The sequence below is a fragment of the Erpetoichthys calabaricus genome, chromosome 15 (genome assembly GCF_900747795.2).
Source record: "Erpetoichthys calabaricus chromosome 15, fErpCal1.3, whole genome shotgun sequence".
In the NCBI taxonomy this organism is placed as follows: Eukaryota; Metazoa; Chordata; class Cladistia; order Polypteriformes; family Polypteridae; genus Erpetoichthys; species Erpetoichthys calabaricus.
In genome coordinates, this window is record NC_041408.2 from 34,367,508 (window position 1) to 34,390,406 (window position 22,899).

A 22,899-nucleotide genomic window follows, 5' to 3' on the forward strand; every position below is an offset into this window, starting at 1 on the left:
GACTGACTGACTGACATATATATATATTGTGAAAATGAATAGACTCGACACACTTAAAAAGGTTTGGGGCAGCCACCTGTATATTGTTCCTGGCTGCAAAAAGCTTTTTAAATAGCACAGAGATGTTCTCAGTATGGAGTCCAAAACAGAACGGCCGAGGGTTTACAAAGATGGCAGCTTTAAGGGATCAGACAGAAAGTGATGTAAGGGAACTGGAAGTGATGTTCTTCTGATCATAGACATATATAGATAGATGCCACATTCACTGTGTTGCCCAGTCGACATGATACGTCAGCGTGTCCGCCATATTGCGAGTGGCAAAAGTGCCATTTAAACTAATACAGGTAAACGTGGAAACCGGGTTTTCTGATGAAACAACAATAACATTTAAAACAGTATCATTTACATACAACAGATTTTGGCGAATCGTTTAAATGCAATTATTTATATCCATTTATACACTAATAATGGCAATTATTAAATAATAATAATTATTATTATTGTTATATTATTATTAAATAATTCCTCCCATATAAATAACATTTCTCGGACTGCCTTCTTCCATCTCTGAAACATTTCTAGACTTCGTCCTGTTCTTACACAACACAGTGCTGAAGTATTAGTTAATGCCCTAGACACCTCACGTATAGTACTGTAATGCTATTCTATCTGGCACCCCACAAAAACTTATCCATCGCTTACAGCTTATAAAAAATTCTGCTGCCAGGATAATAACCTGCTGTTCTAAATCCACTGAACATATTACACCTATTCTCTCTCAACTTCACTGGCTTCCTGTTCACTACTGAATACAATACAAAGTACTGCTCTTAACATTTAAAGCTCTCCACAACCTCACAGAAATAAACTTGATGCATTAGGATTAAAAGTCAAAACGGAGGTAAAAAGCTTAGGGGTAACTGTTGGCTGTAATCTGAGTTTTAAATCGCATATTAATCAGATCACTAGGACAGCATTTTTTCACTTCAGAAACATAGCAAAAGTTAGACCTCTTATATCATTGAAAGATGCAGAGAAATTAGTTCACGCGTTTGTTTTCAGTCGGCTAGATTACTGTAACGCACTCTTCTCAGGACTACCCAAAAAAGATATAAATCGTTTGCAATTAGTGCAGAATGCAGCTGCTAGAATCCTTACCAGGAAAAGAAAATCCGAACACATCTCTCCAGTTTTGTTGTCACTACACTGGTTACCTGTGTCTTTCAGAATTGACTTTAAAATTCTGCTTATGGTTTATAAAGCCTTAAATAATCTCGCTGCATCTTATATATCGGAATGTCCGACATCTTATATTCCAAATCGCAATCTCAGATCCTCAACAGAGTGTCTCCTTAGAATTCCAAGAGCAAAACTTAAAAGAAGTGGTGAGGCGGCCTTCTGCTGTTATGCACCTAAAATCTGGAATAGCCTGCCAGTAGGAATTCGCCAGGCTAATACAGTGGAGCACTTTAAAAAACTGCTGAAAACACATTATTTTAACATGGCCTTATCATAACTTCACTGTAATTTAATCCTGATACTCTGTATATCCAATTCATTATAATAACTATTCATTCAAAATCTGTACTAACCCCTACTCTCTCTTCTGTTTCCTTTTCCGGTGTCCTTTTAGTGGTGGCTTGTGCCACCACCATCTACCCAAAGCACCATGATGTTCCAACAATGATGGATGGATTAAAAGCCAGAAGTCTGTATGACCATCACCATCAAGTGACTCCGTGAGAACCCTAACTACAAAGGAGACTATTTCATTTATGTTAGGTAGAATGCCCAGGGGGACTGGGCAGCCTCGTGGCCTGGAACCCCTACAGATTTTATTTTTTTCTCCAGCTGTCTGGAGTTTTTTTTGTTTTTTTCTGTCCACCCTGGCCATCGGACCTTACTCCTTTCTATGTTAACTAATGTTATCTTATTTTAATTTTGTATATTGTCTTTTATTTTTCTTTTCTTCATTATGTAAAGCACTTTGAGCTACTTTTTGTATGAAAATGTGCTATATAAATAAATGATTTTGTTGTTGTTGATCTCCTACAGACTGATACCTCTCTCGCTCACTCAGATCCTCATCTGCAGCTCTACTTTCTGTACCGCACATCAGACTCAGTGCTATGGGAGCTCGAGCGTATCTCATAATGCTCCTCAACTCTGGAATTCTCTTCCCTCTCATATGCATTAGCTCGATTCAACAACACATTTTGAAACTACCCTCAAAACTTATCTTTTCAAACTGGCATACCAATTGTGAATTTTGCACTGTTACTGCCAGTTATCTTTGTTTGTTTGCTAATTATTGCTTTTTGATTTATCATTCTCTTGTTTTAATTTTACTAATGTTTAATTTTATTGTAAGGTGTCCTTGAGTGCTAAGAAAGGCGCTTTCTCAAAATCTTGTCTAAGGGCTAACTCCCGCTGCTTCCTGAGGTGGATTTCTTTGGGAAACTTTCAAAGTTCGAGAAATGTTAACAGCTAACAACAATCTACATAGTTATTGACTAAATACATTTAGCCAAAATGTTGTTTGGAGGCTCACTTGAGCACATAAATGCATATCTTTGCTAGCTTAGCCTGGCGTAGCTAAAGTTAAGATTATAAAATGGGATTTTCTAATGGCCAAATATAACCAAAACAATTGTTCAGCTTTACCTATGAAATGTAATCCCTGTGATCTGGTTTGGAGCGTACAGCGGTTTGTACAGTCCCAAGCAGCACATGCATGAGGCATCTTTATCCATTACTTCACTCCACAGCAGTGCCACCTGCAATATGGCAGCGACATTGACGTACGATGCTGCTGGTCATGAAGAGTCTAGTAATTCTATGTCTATGCTTCTGGGTGCCAGAACTGGAAGTAACGTCATCAGACACTGAATCAGACAGGTTTTCCAGCGGCTGGTCTGCAGAGATAACAGGAGAAGGTTTAGTGCACCCTGCCACCCCCTGGCCTGGCGTGGAATTACCTTTGCTTGGTCCATACAACGTCCTCCTATTTGCACGTGTGTGACAATATATATATATATATATATGTATTTCTATACATATTTTGCCATATATATATTCATGCCATATATATACAATTACACTTTTTCATTACCCTCTCTGCAGACTGGAATACTGACAGCTTTAACATTTTTGATGTCACTTCCGGAGGTTCTGCCATCTCGAAGCAGGCTGTTTAGGAGACTGTCATCTGCACGACTTTTTCTTTTCATTTTTCCAATGCTTTTATACCCACATTTTGTTTATATTATACAGATTTTGGACTTGGATAGCATACAGGCTTGGGCAGATTTGTGGCAGATGAAATTTAATGTCAGTAAATTATTACACATAGGGAGTAAAAATGTTAGTATTGAATATACAACAGGAGGTCTGAAAATTGAGAGTACACCTTATGAGAAGGATTTAGGAGTTGTAGTGAACTCTACACTGTCAACTTCCAGGCAGTGTTTAGAAGTCATGAAGAAGGCAAACAGAATGTTAGGTTATATAGCTTGATGTGTGGAGTACAAGCCTAAGGAGGTTATGCTCAAGCTTTATAATGCACTGGTGATGCCTCATCTGGAGTACTGTATGCAGTTTTGGTCTCCAGGCTACAAAAAGGACATAGCAGCACTAGAAAAGGTCCAGAGAAGAGCGACTAGGCTGATTCCAGGGATACAGGGGATGAATTATGAAGAAAGATTAAAAGAGCTGATCCTTTACAGTTTAAGTAAAAGAAGATTAAGAGGTGACATGATTGAAGTTTTTAAAATTATGAAGGGAATTAGTATATTGGACCGAGACTGTTATTTTAAAATAAGTTCATTAAGAACACGGACACACAGTTGGAAACTTGTTATAGGTAAATTTCACACAAATATTAGGAAGTTTTTCTTTACACAGAGAACCATAGACACTTGGAATAAGCAACCAAATAGCGTGGCAGACAGTAAGACTTTAGGGTCTTTCAAAACTAGATTTGATATGTTTTTAGAAGAATTAAATGGATGGGACTGGCAAGCCTTGTTGGGCTGAATGGCCTGTTCTCATCTAGATTGTTTCTAATGTTCTAATCACTGGCAGTGTGCAGAGTACTGGTGCCATTCTTGAGGGGACCAGCACAACAGGCCTATTATGACCTCGACGAGCAGGCTGACACTGAGTACAACCAACTAAAAGCCAAGATGTTGCTGAGATATGGAATCAGTCCTGACCAGCAGGTGAGAGTGTCAGGAGTGAAGGTTTGACCCTGAGTGGCTAGCTGCCCCCAAGCATTTGAATTATGGGGAAGAGTTGGGCACTGGTTGAGACCAGAGAACAACAGTGCTAAAAAGATTAGAGAGGGCGGCATGTGACTACTTTGTGAATGCCATCCCTGATTTTGTCGCCCAGTAGATCCGTAGACAAGAAATTAAAATCATGGAAGATTTCATCACAGCCCTTAAGCAACATCGAGCCTTATGAATTGAGTGTTCAGAAAAGCCTTCTGATCAACAAGCATTTCCAATGGCACATGTTGCCATCGATAGGCCTTATTATAGATAATGAATCTCCGTCTCAAGCGGTTCCCACACTGCAGCAGAGTATGATCACGTGGAATTCACTGTGATATAGGCGCCATAACACCTTCTTATGCAGATGTCTCTACGGAGACTGATGACCAGAATGAAGCTCTGCACACTGAGGTTGCTCCAGATCCACTCACTAATTTGTATTTTTAATTTAAGCAAACTATGCATCTTTCAAGAGAGAACAGCAGAATGATGATTTCCTTATGTTTACGAAGAATGCGGTCATCTACATTGACAGCCAACACACCTATCCAATGCCACTGACCCCACACATTGTAATTAATAATGATTAATTCTGTCATGAAGCAGAGTATGAGGGTGAGATTTTGCTAGTCTGGTGAGCCTACTGGTTGTAGGTTTGCAAACTGGCTCATCCTGTCTCTTAGGAGCCCATCTGGGAACATAGACATTATAGTGGATTAAGTTCCGATTTTATTGGCCAGGAATAAACGAAGAGGTCCGCTGCTTTTGTGCTTCTTGTTCAGAGTGTCAGCTGTGGCAGATTCTTTGGAAGGACCCCTAGAGCCCTCTGAATGTGGTCACAAATATATCTTAGTAATCGTAGACTACGTAGCATGATACCCAGAAGCAAATTCCACAAAACGGCCTGTCAGTATCCCTAAAGAAGTCCTCATGGACCAAGGGAGACCCTTCACCTCAGAAATGTTTAGGGGTGAGGGTTGATTTGTTTTCGAGCCTATTTTTGTAAAAATTTATCTATTTGTATGGAATGTTGTGTGATTACAATAAAATCAATAAAATTTAAAAAAAAAGAAAGAAATGTTCAGGGAAGTTTGCAAGTTACTCAACATCAAGTAGTTGAAAACCTTGGGATACTCTTGATGTTACTTTCGGTGTACACCTTCCTGTACCTGCCTTTTCATGCCATGAGTCCTCATTTGTTTGTTTTGGAGACTTGCATCTGCACAATATTTTCATTTAATTTTTTCAATGCGTATCTACCCACATTTTCTTTATGTTATGCAAGGTTTGCCTTGAGTTGCCCCCCTCCACCCCCCCACACATATACTGTATATATATATATATATATATATATATATATATATATATATATATATATATATATATATATATATATATATATATATATATATATATATATATATATATATACTGCATTTATGTGTTATGGGGACATTTTCAATAGTATCATAATCAGTTTTTGAGTGATGTATCTTTTCACCATTCCATTTGCTGTCCAGTGTGGCCTTAATGATTCTCTGCATTGCAGGTGTAAAGATTTATATAGAATGCAGACACAACCATTATATTATATATTTTTTTTTTTTCATAAAATTTCCATTTAGCTATTTATGTTGCCATTAAACATTTGTGAGAATAAAAATGATATTTCTTATGCTGTACTTATTAAATGACATTAAATTATATTTTGTGGGGTTTTTATTTGGTGCTGGGAAATGTATTCCAAATAGCATGGAAAATATATGGGATTCATTCCAGTAAAAACATGAATGTTGGGTTTAGAAATATTTTTTAATTTGTTTCTGTTTATATTATTAAGACAGAAAGTTATAAAATTGAGAAAGTTAAAATGGGTCATGGAGAAATGTTCGATAGTATTTCAGGCAGAACGCCTAAAGGTGCAGAGAAATATTAATGTTTGTCATATATGCGCATCAGAGGGTTACGTTTTGGAGTTTATCAGAGCTAACAACTACCATCTTGGGACAAGAGGGAGCGTTGTTGCTGACAGTATTGTTTCTGTTTCCACCCCCAGCTCTGACAAGACTCCCAATGAGGGCAACTGACTCTGCCCCTTATAATCCAGATAATGTAAATACCACACACTCCCAGAAGGAAGCATCTCATTTTGGAAAAGAGACCACTGGACAGAGCTCAAACCTTAAATACAGAAATTCACAAAAATATAACCCTACAGTGGCAGAACCTCAGTATCCAACACCAGTCCAGCCACTATGTCCTTTGCAACAAGAATGAATGGGTACTTTAGTCACCTCTCCTTCACTTTCTCTTTCGTTGTGCAGGAAATAATATCCTGTGTCCTCTCATTTGACCTGTGGCTAGAAAAAAAGAAAGCAAACGGCTATTAGCAGTGGTTCACTCAGCTGGTGCATTGATGAAAAATAGTGGCTGTTAAGAGCGCCTGTGCTTTTCTAATGTGTTTAGATTATTAGCCACCCTGCTAAGACTTGCCTAAAGCATGTGCTTCAGGTACTGTTATAACTAAATGGTGTCTGCACTTGACATTAACTGAAATAGAGAGAATGAGCACAGATGAGAATGAAAATGACAATGATGAAAAAAATGTATTTATAATTTGAAAACCAAAGAGCAGAGAGAACTTACATCCATAGTGTACAACTCATAGTGTACTTTTACACAATTTTCACAATGCAAGTGCAGGTCAAAACTAAGGACCTCTGAACTCAAATAATGTCATGTTTTATTTTCTTTATCCAACTATCTAAACAACTTATATTCAATATAGCATTGTGTTAGTTTTTTATTCTCTTTAATGATGGTAGTAATGCTGTATCACTGTCATTATCAGATTTGTATTAGTGTATTAATAATTGTGAAGTTAAACAAGACATATAGTAGTAAGTGTTTTTATCTGTTTCATCCAGCACTAACTTCAGGGTCTCAATACTGATGCTGCTTACTTGCTTTGATGCCTACAAATTGTTTAAAGAAATATTACTGAAATTATTGTGTGATACCAATTTCCAACCCAGAGAAATAAAGATGTGAATTCAGATTTGATAAATGTTAAAATGAGTGCAAACTCACTAATGGACACAAAATCTCCAACTTATTATCAAATATAACAATTACGAATAATATTACAAATCAAAATTATGTAAAAATCAATTCAGTAAATATATTGTATGACAACAGAATTATTTTCTCTAATTTCTCAATTGTGTTAATTATGTAAAATGACAATGCAATAAAAAGCAATGGGAATATATTTTCTAAATCACAGTATAGAAACTGCACTCATTAAAGTAGTAAATGACATGTGGATAAACGCAGACAGAGGCCACTTATCTGTTCTCATTCTCCTAGATCTGAGTGCCGCATTTGATACCATTGATCACAATATTCTTAGAAATCGCCTTAGTCAGTGGGTGGGCCTCTCTGGCAGTGTCTTAAATTGGTTTGAGTCTTACTTGACAGGCAGACAATTCTTTGTTAGTTGTGGTAATTACACTCCAGAGACACCTGATATTCTATATGGTGTTCCACAAGGATCTATCCTGGGTCCACTGCTCTTTTCAATCTACATGCTTCCATTAGGTCAGATTATCTGAAGGCATAACGTAAGCTACTACAGCTATGCTGACGACACAGAACTGTATTTATCAATATTCTGCTTACGGTTTACAAAGCCTTAAATAATCTCACTCCATCCTATGTTTCAGAATGCCTCTCACGATAGACTCCAAATTGTACCCTTAGATCTTCAAATGAGTGTCTGCTTATAATTCCAAGAGCTAAACTTAAAAGAAGTGGTGAGCCAGCCTTCTGCTGTTATGCACCTAAAATCTGGAATAGCTTACCGATAGGAATTTGCCAGGCTAATACGGTGGAGCACTTTAAAAAAACTGCTAAAAAAACATTATTTTAACATATCTTTCACATAACGTTTAGTGCAACCCTAACATTCTGTATATGCATTTAATTATCATTTTTATCATGGCTCTGCAGTCCGTACTAACCCCTACTTTCTCTGCTGTTCTTTTCCACATGAAGTCTGAAAACCATGAGGACTGATTAGATTATTTATGTTAGGTAGGATGCCCAGTGGGGGGTGGGTGGTCTCATGGCCATGGAACCTCTGCAGATTTTGTTTGTTTTTTTTTTTTTGTCCAGCTCTTTGGAGTTTTTTTTTCTGTCCTCCTGGCCATCAGACCTTAGTTTATTCTTTTTTACTTAGTATTGCCTAATCTTATTTTTATATTTTTCTTTTTTCTTCTTCATCTTGTTAAGCACTTTGAGCTACATCATTTATATGAAAACGTGTTATAAATAAATGTTGTTGTTGTAATAGAGGAAACAGCAAACCGTCTTTATAGTAGTGACAGTTATTAGTAGATGAATATATTATGGAAAATATTTATGCAGTGAGCTGCTTCAAATCTGATATAATAATAAATCTATGTACTGCTCACTCTGTACTGTAGTTTGTTTAGAACAGGAGACAGACATGTAATATCTCTGTATTCTCTCTTGTATAATCTTAGGCATAGTGCTAGCAACTTTCAGCTAAGTATAAATAACTACAGTATACACCCAGACTGAGAAGACATGCACATATAGTAACCTCAAGTAATTTTGCATTCTTAGTGATTTCTTATTATCAACCATCCATCCAATATTAATTTTCCTGAATATGCTTAATCCAAAGTGGTTTTGTAGGTAGCTGGCATCTAAGCTTTAGGCCCAAAACAGGAAACAGTCTTATAGAGGGAGCAAGTCAGTTCCTACTCTTATGCAAACTTATACTCATTCATACAAAGAGGATTTAGAGTCCCAATAAAACAAAATTGCATGTCTTTCATATATAGAATTAAAACCAAGGTACAGGAACAGAAAAAAGTGCAAACTATTGCAGCCCCCTTCTGCATTAAAATCAAATAATTATTCATTTATTTATTAGATTTCATAGCAAGCACCATCACAAACTGCTTGGAAAGGCAGATCAGAATTTAAAAGGCTGGTTTCTTTTCTTTGGCACACATGTCCCTACAATTCACAAAACTCACTTTTTCAAGACTAGTTTTTCCACTTTTTATTACAGAAATTAGTGGATTCACTACCTAACAACAACACTCTCATACCTACTTAATCCAGTTCAAGGGCACAGGAGGACAGGGCCTACACTTGCAGCACTGGGCACAAGGCAGGAAGGTGCCCTGGAAAGAATTCCAGCTTTCCACAGAGTCCACTTATACAGGCACCTACAAAAAAAAACTTAACCTGCATTTGCTTATGAATATGGGAATATGGGATATGGAGCACACAGAGTAAAACCCTTGCAAACGTTGGGAAATCATTCAAACTCTATGCCAAATACCAGGGATAGGATTCAAACACAGGATGTTTGATCTGTGAGGCATTTCATAAAGCCTCTTTAATGCTGCACAAAATCTTCAAGTACTCTTCAGCATAATGTTGGTGTGATACTCATCCTATTAAAGCAAGAATGGACTGAAATACTTTGTCAGCAGCAACCAATGAGATGGACTGTTTTTGAGCCTTTAATGACTATGGGAGTGTTAATGCATTTTCAGGGTCAACTCTTTATTGAAGTTATTTATCAAGGAATATTACTACCAATCATAGACTTTTACTACCATGAGGTGCCAAATGGGATAAAGCCTGCATGGAATAGATATTAATAAATACAATTAAATTGCCTAATTATGCATGCTACTGTATAGCAAAATCTGTCCCTCTTTCTTTAAGTGTTGATAAATTCACAATTAAAGAGAAGATTTTAGGAATGTTGTATTTTCTACACCACCTTACATTTCTCACTCCATTTCCACTTCTTGCAGCATTTTTGGAAACAAGTGAGAATTCATGGTGAGAAACATGAAGAAACATCTTGTGTATTTCACACACCTTTCATTACATGGACCATAGTGTCTGAATTCTACAAAAATTCAATATGATCTGTTAAATGAAAAAGTAATGATAACGGTTTTAAACTGACAGTGCCAAACCTTTCAAAATGAAAGGGAAAGTATATCAGACAACCATGTGACATGTTATAGAATGCCTGAAAATTAAAATTATTTAGAAGTTAAGTAAACAATACAAATGTTGAAAATCAATTTAACATGTTTCACACTTTTCTATGACTAGCCAGGTTACACAAGCAAACACATTTTCAAATTCTTCAGCTTTTTCAGCCTGTTTTCAAGTTGCAGGTGCTGCTTATTAGTCTCTTGAGTTCAAATCCTACAGCAAGTCAATGTCTTTTAGTCTGCAAGTCTTTTCTTCATATATCCCAAAAGATGTGCAGATTAGGTAAACTGGTGATTCTAAATTAGTTCTCTCTAAAGTGTGGGTGTGCACATGATGGGATCCTGCAAAGGACAGATGCCTGACCCAGGGGTGATCCTACCGTTTGCCTAATTTTGCTCTAGCTGAAGGTGTTATCATCTGTTCATCCTGCACAGTGTTACTTTACTGTATTATGTTCAAAAATGTACTTCAGTTTTGTTCATATTGTGACAATTCATGTTATATCATATTCTAACCTGCTTAGTCCAGAGAGCACGGTCACAAATGGGGGGGGGGGGGGGGGGGGGGGGGGGGGGAGGGTGCTGGAGCCTATCCCAGCTAACAGGTTACAAGGCAGGACAAAACCTGAACAGGAGCCAGTCCATCCCAGAGCAAATGCACACCCAAACACCAAATACAAACTAGGGCCAATTTAACATTGCAAATTCACCTAACCTACATATCTTTGGACATGTGCTAGATAAAGACCACAAACCTCTGACTTTTGCAGTTGAGCCTGTAAATTTTTTTTAATCCTGATGCTTCTTCCAGAATTCCCAGTTCCTGTTGATAACATTTTAGGAATTGTGATCAAAATAATAACCCTACAGACTCCTTGCCATATTATCTTGATCTGACCTATCTGACTTGCCTCATGCTCTTCATGGAAGTCTCTCTCTCTCTTTCTCTCTTTTCATCTCTCCTCACTGTTGAGTTTCTGTCTGAGTATATCTGTTCTTCCAGTCCCCGTAATTAAAACCAAACACTGTATGCTAAGCAGCTTCTTTTTATGAGGTCCCAAGATGATCTGTGAGCCCAGAACTGAAGGACCTGTTTTGGGTTACAAGATATCTTTGCTTGTCTTCAAGGCACCTTAGAGCATTATTGGTGATAAAATGCTTTTGGATTAATTAGAAAATTTTAGAGATATGTTCCTCTTCCCATATAAGGCAAAATATACTTTATCTCATTCATCCCTGTAGATCAGTTTGGCAATGCAGGTTATACATTCCAGGTGCTTTTCTAGAAGAATATGTACCATTGCTAGTTTGGCCAAATGCTGTTTCTTTCACACCAGGGCACTGAGCAATGGGATGCTAAAAAAGAATACCTTATCACTGATCCAATCTGTGAATGAAGGTGAGTATATTTTAAAATGTTAATCTAAAAAAATGAAGCCTCTCTCCGATTTAAGGTAATACATGGATTGTGCTGCCGGCTCTTGTCAACAATAATACTAATAATAACACATTTTATTTATATAGCGCCTTTCCCATGCTCAAGGCACTTACAGAATATAATAAAGAACGGCAGCGTATACAGTATATAGCAGTATATAGCATTAGTTTTGGAGCTGCTTTGTGAAAACAGCCATCAGGGTTAGGACACAGTGGCTACAAAGCGATAAATGATAAGGAGGCCATATGAAGCTTGATAACTGTTAGGCCAAAATGACTTTATTACAAAAAACAATAGAATATGACATTCATACATTGTGTCAGGCAAAAAAAAACTAGTCTCCAGATAATGGGGTACCTCTTATATTGGCAGATAAACCCAAACTATGGTTTGGGGCACTTATGGTTAAAGCCATTTCAGTAGTGTGGCTCTAGTGTCAGGTAGAAGATCTGGTTTGAGAATGTGAGATTGCATTCTGTGCTAATTAAATTAATTTTTGCCACATTTAAGTTATACAGCGAACGCCTGCTTGAATAATTGCTTAATATTAACATTAACATTCTTTGACAACTACAAGACCAAAAGCTTCTGATGAACATGCAGTAGCTTTAAATGAAGTATATTTAGAAATGCACAGAATTCCGGATAGTAAATATAGTGGATTAAAGATATGATTTGTGCTAAAAGTGCTAAACACTCCGTTGCTTTATAGTTGTCACCTATGTCTCCTCTTAAATAGAGTGCAAAGGAAAAATCCATATACATTTTTTGGAAACAGATGGTAAATGCATTAGTTCTTTTTTAGGCAAAAAGTGCTTACTCAGAGGCTCTATGATATGGAGTCACAAGCTAAACTGTAGTAGGTCAGCAATACAAAAAATGAAAACTTTGGCAACATAAAGTAAAAGCCTGCTATAAGACATGCAGTAATACTATAATCAAGTTCTTTAAGCAAATACCTTTATCCGATACTAAAATAATTTATAGAAATTTCAGGAATATAATTTGTTCTGTCCAATACTAAAATTGATTCATGCACAGTATGGCAGGCAAGCTCATTGAAATACAGGAATAATTAATTTCAAAGCATGTATCTAGAACTATTAATATATGGAATGGACAAGACACTAGGAGAAAATAAATGATCACAAAACAGGAAAAACACAATAGTATGCACAGTTTTTAGGAAGAAGAATAAAACAGTGTGAATGTAATGTTTCACAGTACCTGTCAAACTGCAATTATGTTTGAAACAGAAGTTGACTGAAACACACTACTGTTGGACTCCAACAAGGAAACATACATTAATTAAACTTAGTATTAGTAAACCACCCATGGAGTGGGGAAAAAAAAACTTTATATCAAGTCAGTCAGTCAGTCAGTCATTCTCCAACCCGCTATATCCAAACACAGGGTCACGGGGGTCTGCTGGAACGAAAACGAACCCAGGTCTCCTAACTGTGAGGCAGCGGCGCTACCACTGCACCACTGTGTATATCAAGTCATTAAAGTCTAAAATAAAAATTAAATGGAGTAAATACAGAGATGTTTGCAAGGGTGCTGTGCAAGAAGCAGTCTTGGATGGGTTAGCAGCTCATTAAACCAATGCCAGCACCATACCGTGGGAGGCAACCGTTACTTCACCTTCAGTAGTAGAGGAACTTGATATAACTTGTGCAGTGGTGTTTTTGGCATATGAAGTCTGGTAGGCCCATACCAGAATTTTTGTTTATGTTTGCAGACTTCTCTAATGTTAATAATAACTTACGTAGCAATTAATATCTGTCCATCACTTGCTGTTGACTAGTTAGATGTACACGTTTACACATTGTTCAGATCACAAAGAAACAATTGAACAATGGCATGCTTCTGCCTGGCCTGTCTCAAGTGGCATCAGATACCCTGGGATTGTGATACCCTCAAGTTTAGAGTTGAATAGTTTTGAGGTCAAAAAAGGGCATGCCATAATAACACAGAAAGAACACACACGCTACTCACAATGCATGTCTCAAACACAAGACTCTGTAGTTGGTTGGCTGCAGTATTAACATCTGAGTGACAGGGTGTTTGCTGGACAGCATGAAGCCAGCAATCAATTACAAAAACAACTTTTTTCATAGTTGTTCTTTCTGCAGCAAGACTCTGTGTTCTTTGAAACAGGGCATATTAATCAGATCACTAGGACAGCATTTTTTCACTTAAGAAACATAGCAAAAGTTAGACTTCTTATATCATTTAAAGATGCTGAGAAATTAGTTCACGCTTTTGTTTTCAGTCGACTAGATTACTGTAACGCACTCCTCTCAGGACTACCCAAAAAAGACATAAATTGTTTGCAACTAGTGCAGAATGCAGCTGCTAGAATCCTAAGTAGGAAAAGAAAATCCAAGCACATTTCTCCAGTTTTGATGTCACTACACTGGTTACCTGTACCATTCAGAATTAACTTTAAAAAACTACTTTAAGACACATGATTCTTTTTCTCACTTCATGAATTACTAGCTACAAATATGCAAACTTTATCACAGATCTTCACTTCCAGATTTTTAAGTATATATCTAAACATATTTTATCATTTAACACATTTCAAAAGCCTACACACCTTTTTAAAATTTTAATTCCATACAGAATCTGTAACCCCCTACCCCAAAATCCAGTTTGGGATTGAAGGGAACAGAAGTCTATCTTTGAAGTAGTGGGTACAAAATAGATGGTAACCCTGAATGTAAACCTGTATGTACACAAAAAACACATGCACACCCTACAAAGACAACAACTGGGGTCAAGAGTTGAACCTACAATACTGGATCTATGAGGCAATAATGCTAAGCTCTGTGCCAATTAAGGCAAATCTTTTCAGACATTATTTCAAGTTTAATAAAGATAATAATAATATGGTATATTTATATAGCACCTTTCCTACGCTCAAAACACTTAAATTATTATTAAATTATAAACATTTAAATTAAAATTGAAGTGAAAAAAATAGATCATTTCAGTTACTATAGTATAATATGGTTTAAAATGTTTTATACATTATTCTTAATACATAACTGTCAGAGGAAATATCACTGAAACTGCAAGTTAGGTAACACTTTAGTTCAAGTATCCATTTTAAGCAGCTATTAATAACCTACATGTTGTAAAAATATTTAAGCCTTTTTAAAATTATATAAAAAAGTAATGTGTGACCAAAGTGGATATCATTAAAGTAAAAATAAAAATTGCTTTGGTAAACTACTACTTCATATTTCATTAATTCTGACATACAAGATGATATGCACATTCTTGTCCAGTTACCTCTTGTTTATGTGTGACATATATAAAGACATAAAATATTTTTAAGAAAGTGCAATTCTTCTGCAAATTGTGCTATAGAAAAAATATATTTGTGCTTTCTGGTACAAGTTAATTAAATTATGACATTGTTGTATTCATAATTTTTTTCAAAAGCATTTTTTTTTCCTGTTTTTCATCTGCACAGGAATAAATCTGCTATAGTTTCAGGATAGGCAGTTCCTGATGTAGTTCAGGTGATGCTGAACCAAGCAGAAGCAATAGGAAAGTAAGTAAACATTTAACTGGTGTTGAAAAAGAAAGAAAGAAAGAAAGAAAGAAAGAAAGAAAGAAAGAAAGAAAGAAAGAAAGAAAGAAAGAAAGAAAGTCACATAATGAAGCAGTCAGGAGTAAATGATAGTTCAAGAAACATTCAGCAGGCATTTCAAAGTGTGTGAAGAGCAGTGAGGGGGAAGGCATGTGAGTGCCTTGTACAGTAAAAACAGATGCTAAGAGAGTTTCAATAGCTATTGCACAACTACTGTAGTTCCTTTTCACTAATATCTATTTTTAAGTAATACGGGGTTAAGCAGGTCACAATCCAAATTTTAAAAATTAAGTCAATATGATACCATTCCCATTTGATGTTGAACTTTTAAGAGACTTCCTTGGATGAGGCCTGCTTTCAAGTTGAAGATGCAATCTAATCCAACATACCTTAAGTTTAGAGTCATTGAACTTGAGGAAGAGACAGCTAGCTTGTCGTACTCACAAATTGGTGGATATTACCCAAGTGTACCTTACAGAGATAGTGTGAACTCCAAAAGGGGTTTATAGTTCTAGTTATGTTATAGTAGTAATGACAAAATTTTGACATGAAGTGTATAATGTGTGAAGATTGAAGTCCAAATATCAACAAACACTTTCACAAAAGTTACAAGTATAAAAAAACAAGTGCGATTTTATTCAGGAATACTGTATAACTGAAGAAAAAGAAATTGGGTTAGGGCACGATGCTGATATGACCACTTTGCTGGTGTAGAACTGTAAGAACTGCTGACTCATAACCAAGAGCTTGTGGGTTTGATTCCAGCTCATTCCTAGATTTACCATTTTGAGTAGTGAGCTGCTCTTATTGTTACTATTGTAGAATAAAAACATACATTTGTTTTGAGCCTGTAACAGCCAATTTATGGTACTTGTAAAGGTTAGCGTTTTTTTTTTTATTCAGTTTTATTCTGTCAGTCACGTTCACGCTCACCCTGATCAGACACTGCTGTTTTCAAATAAAGATGTGCAATAACAAAGATGAACTCAGATGAGGATGAGAGTTCTTGATTGGAGAAAGAGAACAGAAGCTCACCCCTCAAGAAACATCCATTCACACATAAGAACAACGCAGTTGCATCAGGCATAAAGGCGAAAGATGGCACCATTTGGATGCAGCAACAGGTTGGACGTGATCCTGCCAGTGAATCTGTCACACGCATGTCCTTCAATGAAACAGCAGGGCCTACAGAGCTTGCCAAGGTATTGTGCAAAGTTCCGTTTGCGATTATGTTTTTTGATGGTCTTTATATGTAAAACATTTATATGCTACTTATATAAACACCACATTGAATGTTGTTTACCTATATTTATTTACTGATCTTCCTACAGTGTAAAGTCAAAGTAGACTGCTGAGCTTCCTCTATTTGATCGACATAGGCATGCTGACAAAGTATACAGTATGTGCAATGCCACTCCTTATTTATGAAAAGACCAGCTATGTAAAGTGCAATGGTAGCTTCCACCTGCAGCTATAGACACTTCAGTACGCAAGCAACTCTTCATGCTAGTGTTTAGATCTAGCAGTGCCATGCTGATGGTGTATGTGCCCAAAAAGAAGAAATCTGACTGCATTCTTGGTACCATTGGTGGAGTGATTGATAGAATGCAGATATGGACAGATTTGTTGTAAATGAAATTTTGGGTAAATACATATAAAGTATTATATTATTTATGACGTTAAATGATTAAATCTAAATACACAATGAGAGATTTGAAAACTGAAAGTACACCATAGGGTGGCATAAATGAATTGTTTAAAATTACAAAGGAAATTAGTGTGTTGGATCTTGGCTGGTACTTTAAAACAGATAATTCAAAATCAACACTGGGGCACAAATGGAAATTTAGTGGTATATTTCACAATAACATTATAAAATTTTCTTTACACAGAAAACAATTAATACATGGAATAAATTAACAAGTAATGTGTTAGACAGTAGTTTTTGAGGTCCTTCAAAACTTAACTTGATGTTATTTAGGAGACATTAGTTGTATAGCATTGACAGGTTTATTAATATGAATAGTAATGTTTTAATATTTCATTTGCAAATGTATATCATAATACAGTGAGATGAGAATATGCTATTTAACTTAAAAATAGGGTAATGTAATTTTGTTTATGCTGAACAATTCAAAAGTTATATGAAAGCTAGTAATCACTTATTAATGTTGTTCTCAATTAATTGAACATGTTGAACCATTGATAACCTTTCAATACATTACTCTCAATTGTAGTAGAGTTACTGAGTGATTACTTTATATAAAATGTCTTTTTCTTTCTGTGCTCATTAGATGGCTAGTGGCGAGTATCAAATCTGAGTGGTACTTTATTTCTTAATGATCTATGTATAGTAAAGAAACCTTGAAGTCAATAAAATAATAAAAATCAGTGGAATGGTGAGGATGCAGGGAGTACAGTTAGCGATGGTGGATGAGTTTAAATACTTGGGATCAACAGTACAAAGTAATGGGGATTGTGGAAGAGAGGTGGAAATGAGAGTGCAAGTCTTGCTTTAGTCCTATAGTCCTCCCCCCCCCCCCCCCCCCCCCAAAAAAAACAATGCAAAAAACTAGCAAACAACCATGGGCTGTACTTTTTCCATAAGCAGCAAAACTCATAAAAGATATGATGGAAGTTGACATTTTTAACACTTATCAACACAAGCTCAGAGTTAGATGGTTGCGTAATATGGGTGGCAATAAAAGCATTTACACAGAAATGACCTGATTATTTTGGTATCATATGGAACAACTACAGAATAAATTTATAGTTCTGTTGACACTATTACAATGTGGTCAACTACAATTACAACACTCAAATATAAAAGCTTTAAGAATAAATATCTGTTTAGTTTCGTATGGATACTTTTATTATGGTGGTACCAATTAAGTCAGCTTTTAGCACTCTGCATCTATTTGAAGAAAGAAATGCATGGTCTCCATGTCTGAGAACAAGACAAACTGAAATGACATAGCAAGAAGTGTTAGTTAACTGGACATAGACACTTACACACTGCTGTAATATAAATATCACTGATATTATATTGTTAATCAAGCAAAGGATTAAATATATTGAAGAAATTGCAAAACCCTTTTTAAACTGATTAACACCTTTCTAAAATTTTAGTATGTCTAATGAAACATTTTAAGCATAAATTAATGCAGTCTGATTAACCAGGTTTTACCAAGCTCTGACAAAATGTGCTAGGTACAGCATATTATTAATTCATTTTGAAATTTTTAAGTTCCATCTGCTGTGTTACGGCTAATAATAAAATATGTTTCATTGGCTAACCTAAGTATAATAATTTTGGAAAACCGTGTTACTGTCTTTTTGAGAACTCTATACCATATTCAGCAGTCTATCAACCTAACTCATACTGTTTATGTTTTCTTCCTCCTCAGGTGAGATGCCAAAGGCCTTTTTCTTTGTTTTCACTTAATTTCTTAAAATTGAGGTCTTCCCGTTGAAACTTCTCAATTCAGTGAATATTTTGCCCATCGCACTTTGTGACTTTTTGTTTAGGTGGGGCATGCATATCTAGCCTGGTATAACTGAGTAAGACTTGAACATATTATTTACCCCAAAAGTAATTCCAGAAGTTAGGTGAAAGAAACCCCAGGATGTATTTGGCTTTTTGCCAGAGGCTAATAGTAGTGTGGGGGTTGGAGTAGAAAACGAAGAAGAATCATTTGGCAGAGGAACACAGACAGAGTTTGGGGAGAGCAGGAAATGGTGTTAGGTCTTGGCAGAGTACTCAGGAGCAAAGTGGCTTCTGGTACTTGTAAATATTTGTATATATACTGTATATATACTGTATATATATATATATATATATATATATATATATATATATATATATTAACAAGAGCAAAAGAGATAGTGAGAGTGTTGGGGCAAACCCCATATACTTGAAAACGGCCTGGATCATCACCTGAGCCCTTAAACTGCCTCCCATGCATTTGCCTGTGACAATGACCCCACTTAGCGCAGACCTGTTCAGGTTAGATGACTGAAGGTTTGAGGACATGGACAAGAGAAAGAGCATCGGTGTTGGCATGGAGAGTACCCTGACAATGTGGGACATTGAACTGATAAGGCTGTAGGTCTCGCACGGGAATTCAACTCCTTATGAAGAGCCATCCACTGTAAAAATGCATAGTCTTTCACCTGAGTGAATACATAACCCAGGAGGCAGTATCTCAGGTGGTTAATAGCCCATTTAATTGTGAGGGCCTCTCCCTCTACCACCACATACCTGGTCTTACAATTCAGTAGTTTCTGGCTCAAATATATAATGGGATGTTCAACACTTATGGCTCAGCACGGCCTCCAAGATCTGTGTCCAAAGCATCAGTCTGCAAAATAAAAGATAAGGAAAGTCAGCTGTAATTAATATAGGTGCTGTTGTGACAGGCTGTTTTAGGTCTTGGAACGTAGCTTCTGACTTTTTATCCCATACTACTGTGTTACGTGCATGCTTTCATGTTAAATTTGTCAAAGGCGCTTCCCTCTTAAAGAAACAAGGGACAAACCGGTGGTAATACCCCGCTAACCACAAGAAAGCCTGGACCTGCTACTTGGTTCTTGGATGGGACCAATTCTTAATGACATCACCTGTGGCGCATTATGGTCGTATGGTACCACTTCCCACCACATAGCCTAAATATTTAGCTTTAGTCAGTCCAAAAAAACACTTTTTAGGGTTGATCGTTAGCCCTGCTTCAGTTAGTGTCAGAAGCACTGCATGAACCTGCTGCACATGATCCTCCCATGTACCAGAATAAATGACAGTGTTATCTAAGTATGTGGTCTGATAGGAATTGTGAAAATGCAACACTCTATCCATCCAAATGGGAGAGACCAGTACTGCCAATGGCCACAGTTTGAGATGGGTTATCACCATCTATAGCAAGGCCCAATGTTTTAGTAGAGGTAGTATGTATCTTATAGCTTTTGCTTTGCGGCCAGTCCAGCCCTAAGATTACCAGGAAAGGGGGGCTGTGCATGACAGCTACCCTGATCTTACAAGTCAACCCTTGATATGTGATAATACATGTGTTGGACCTGTACCTGGTGAGGAAACAATGGAGATTTTGCAATTTTGCTGCTAGAGTCTATAAGTACTTTGATCTTATACCCATTAGCGACTACCATGTCAGTGTAGAGAAGGGACTTGGGATTAGCGGTGTAACAGTGCCTCTCTTCTTGCTTCCAACTGCACTTGATTGGCTCACCAAAGTGAAGGTAGTTGGGGAAAATGTAGCTCTACTCCCTGTTTTTGTAGCAGTGGGGAAGAGCTGTGTGCTTCTCTGTAGCTTTGACCGTAGGCTCCATGTTGTGTCAGGTAGACTCTAGAGTAGTGACACATCCTATCTGGGGCTTATGACAATCAGTAGACCATTCCACACACTTGACTTGCAAGGCTGGATGGTATTGCTGGAGGGTTGCTATCAAGGAATCCATGGAATGAAATTCTTGTCTAAGGACTGGTCAGACGAGGTAGTCAGGAAAAGTGTTCATTAAATAGTCACAAGCAAGCAGCTCTGTAATGGCTTTGGAGCTATTTTTCTCTGGCTTCTGCCAGTGCCCAACTCTGCCCCACAAATCAAATGTCTGTGAAAGAGCTGGCCATTCAGAGTCAAATTTTTACTTGCAACATGTTCTCACCTGATGGATGTAATCTGATTTTAGATTTACATCCACAACATGGGCTTTATCAAATACACTGAAATTTAATGCATATCGTTTATAAATTTAAGGCACCTGATTGTAACCAATCTATAACAATATAATGGTGCACAGAATGGTCAAACTATTCCACTACCATGGCTGCTTTAGCATTGTTAGAGGACATCACAAATGTAAGAATCAGAAGAAAATGTGTATTCAGAGATCATACTGATTTCTTGGCACATGATGATGACTGGCTTCTAAGTTAGTTTAGATTTCCAAGAGCTATCCTCTTGGAACTGTGTGCTGAAATGGGGTTAGCTTTACAAAGGCAAACTATGATGAATTGTGCTCTACCTGCTTCTTTGAAAGTTCTGTCCACTCTCGGGTTTTTAGCCACAGGAGTTTTTCAACATGAACTGGCTGACTGATCAGGTATTTCTCAGTCATCACTGAGTCGTGCCATGCCAGCTGTATGGGATGGTATTATCCACTTGACAAGCAGATATATAAGATTTCCATACACTGTGTTTGAACAGACAAACATCAAAGCGCAATTTGCTGCAATGTCAGGTTTTCCCAATGTACTCGGAGCGGTAGGCTGCACTCACATTGCTATAAAGGTGCCTTCACATAATGAATTTGTTTATGTTAATAGAAAGCATTTTCTCTCTATTAATGTGCAAATCATCTGTGATGCGAAAATGTGCCTCATTAATGTTGTTGCGATGGCCTAGCTCAACTCATGATTCATTCATCCTGAGAAATAGTAGTGTGGGGAACAAACTTGAAAATGGTGCTGTGTGTGACATTTAATATTACCCTTTTGGTCATAGTTGTACATTATCTGTATGATGTAACCATACAACATGATTACTTAGGTGACAGCGGGTACCGGCTGAAGACGTGGCTTCTCACCCCGCTTGCCAATCCACTAAATGAACAAGAGTGATGTTATAGTGACCTCCTCACTTGGGCTTGGGCATTGGTAGAACATACTATAGAGGAGCTTAAGGGTCGTTGGCACTGCCTGAATAAGACTGGGTGGAGTGCTGCTCTATAGCGTTCTACAGAACATGGCTCACAATTGTGGCTTGCCCCTTCCTGAAGAGATGCAGTATGATGAACCAGACCCACAGGTAAGCAAATGCATCATTTATTTTTTTCACAAATGCATTTAATTTGTAGTCAATATCACCCAGTACTGCCTTTATATTCTGACTGACTGACTGATAAAGACTGAACTTGGCGTAAAGCCACACACATTTTCATACCAGCTCAAACCCTTGCATACACAAGTTTGCGGCTTGGTTTTGCAAACTGGCAGCACACAGCATCAAAGCCGTGCTACTGTTCCTGTGTGGTTTCCCTTTATTTTTTAGATTCACATCCCTGAAGCAGCTTTATCAAATACACTGAAATTAACCACATATTGTTTATTAGTTTAAGGCATATGATTGTGATTAACCTGTAACCATATAATGGAGCACAGAATGGCCAAACTATTCCAAATACTATAGATGGTTTAGCATTGTTACTCTCAGAGCCTATCCTGTAGGGACCTCGCGCTTCAGAAACAGTTTCATCCCAAGAGCTCTAAACGTACTCAATCAGTCCATCAAGTGTTCCTGGTAGAACTGTTTGTACTAAATAAATACAATCACCTCACTGTAAACTTGCACTACAGTTATAATATTGCCTGAGCCACTTTATAAAGTGCTGTAATAAACAAGAATCTTCCACAACAAGAAAAAGAGTTGGGGACCGTCCCTGTATAATGTCCAATGGACAATAAATGCAAAAAAGGCAAAAATACAATCAAAGTACTTTACTGTAATTGACAATGGTACA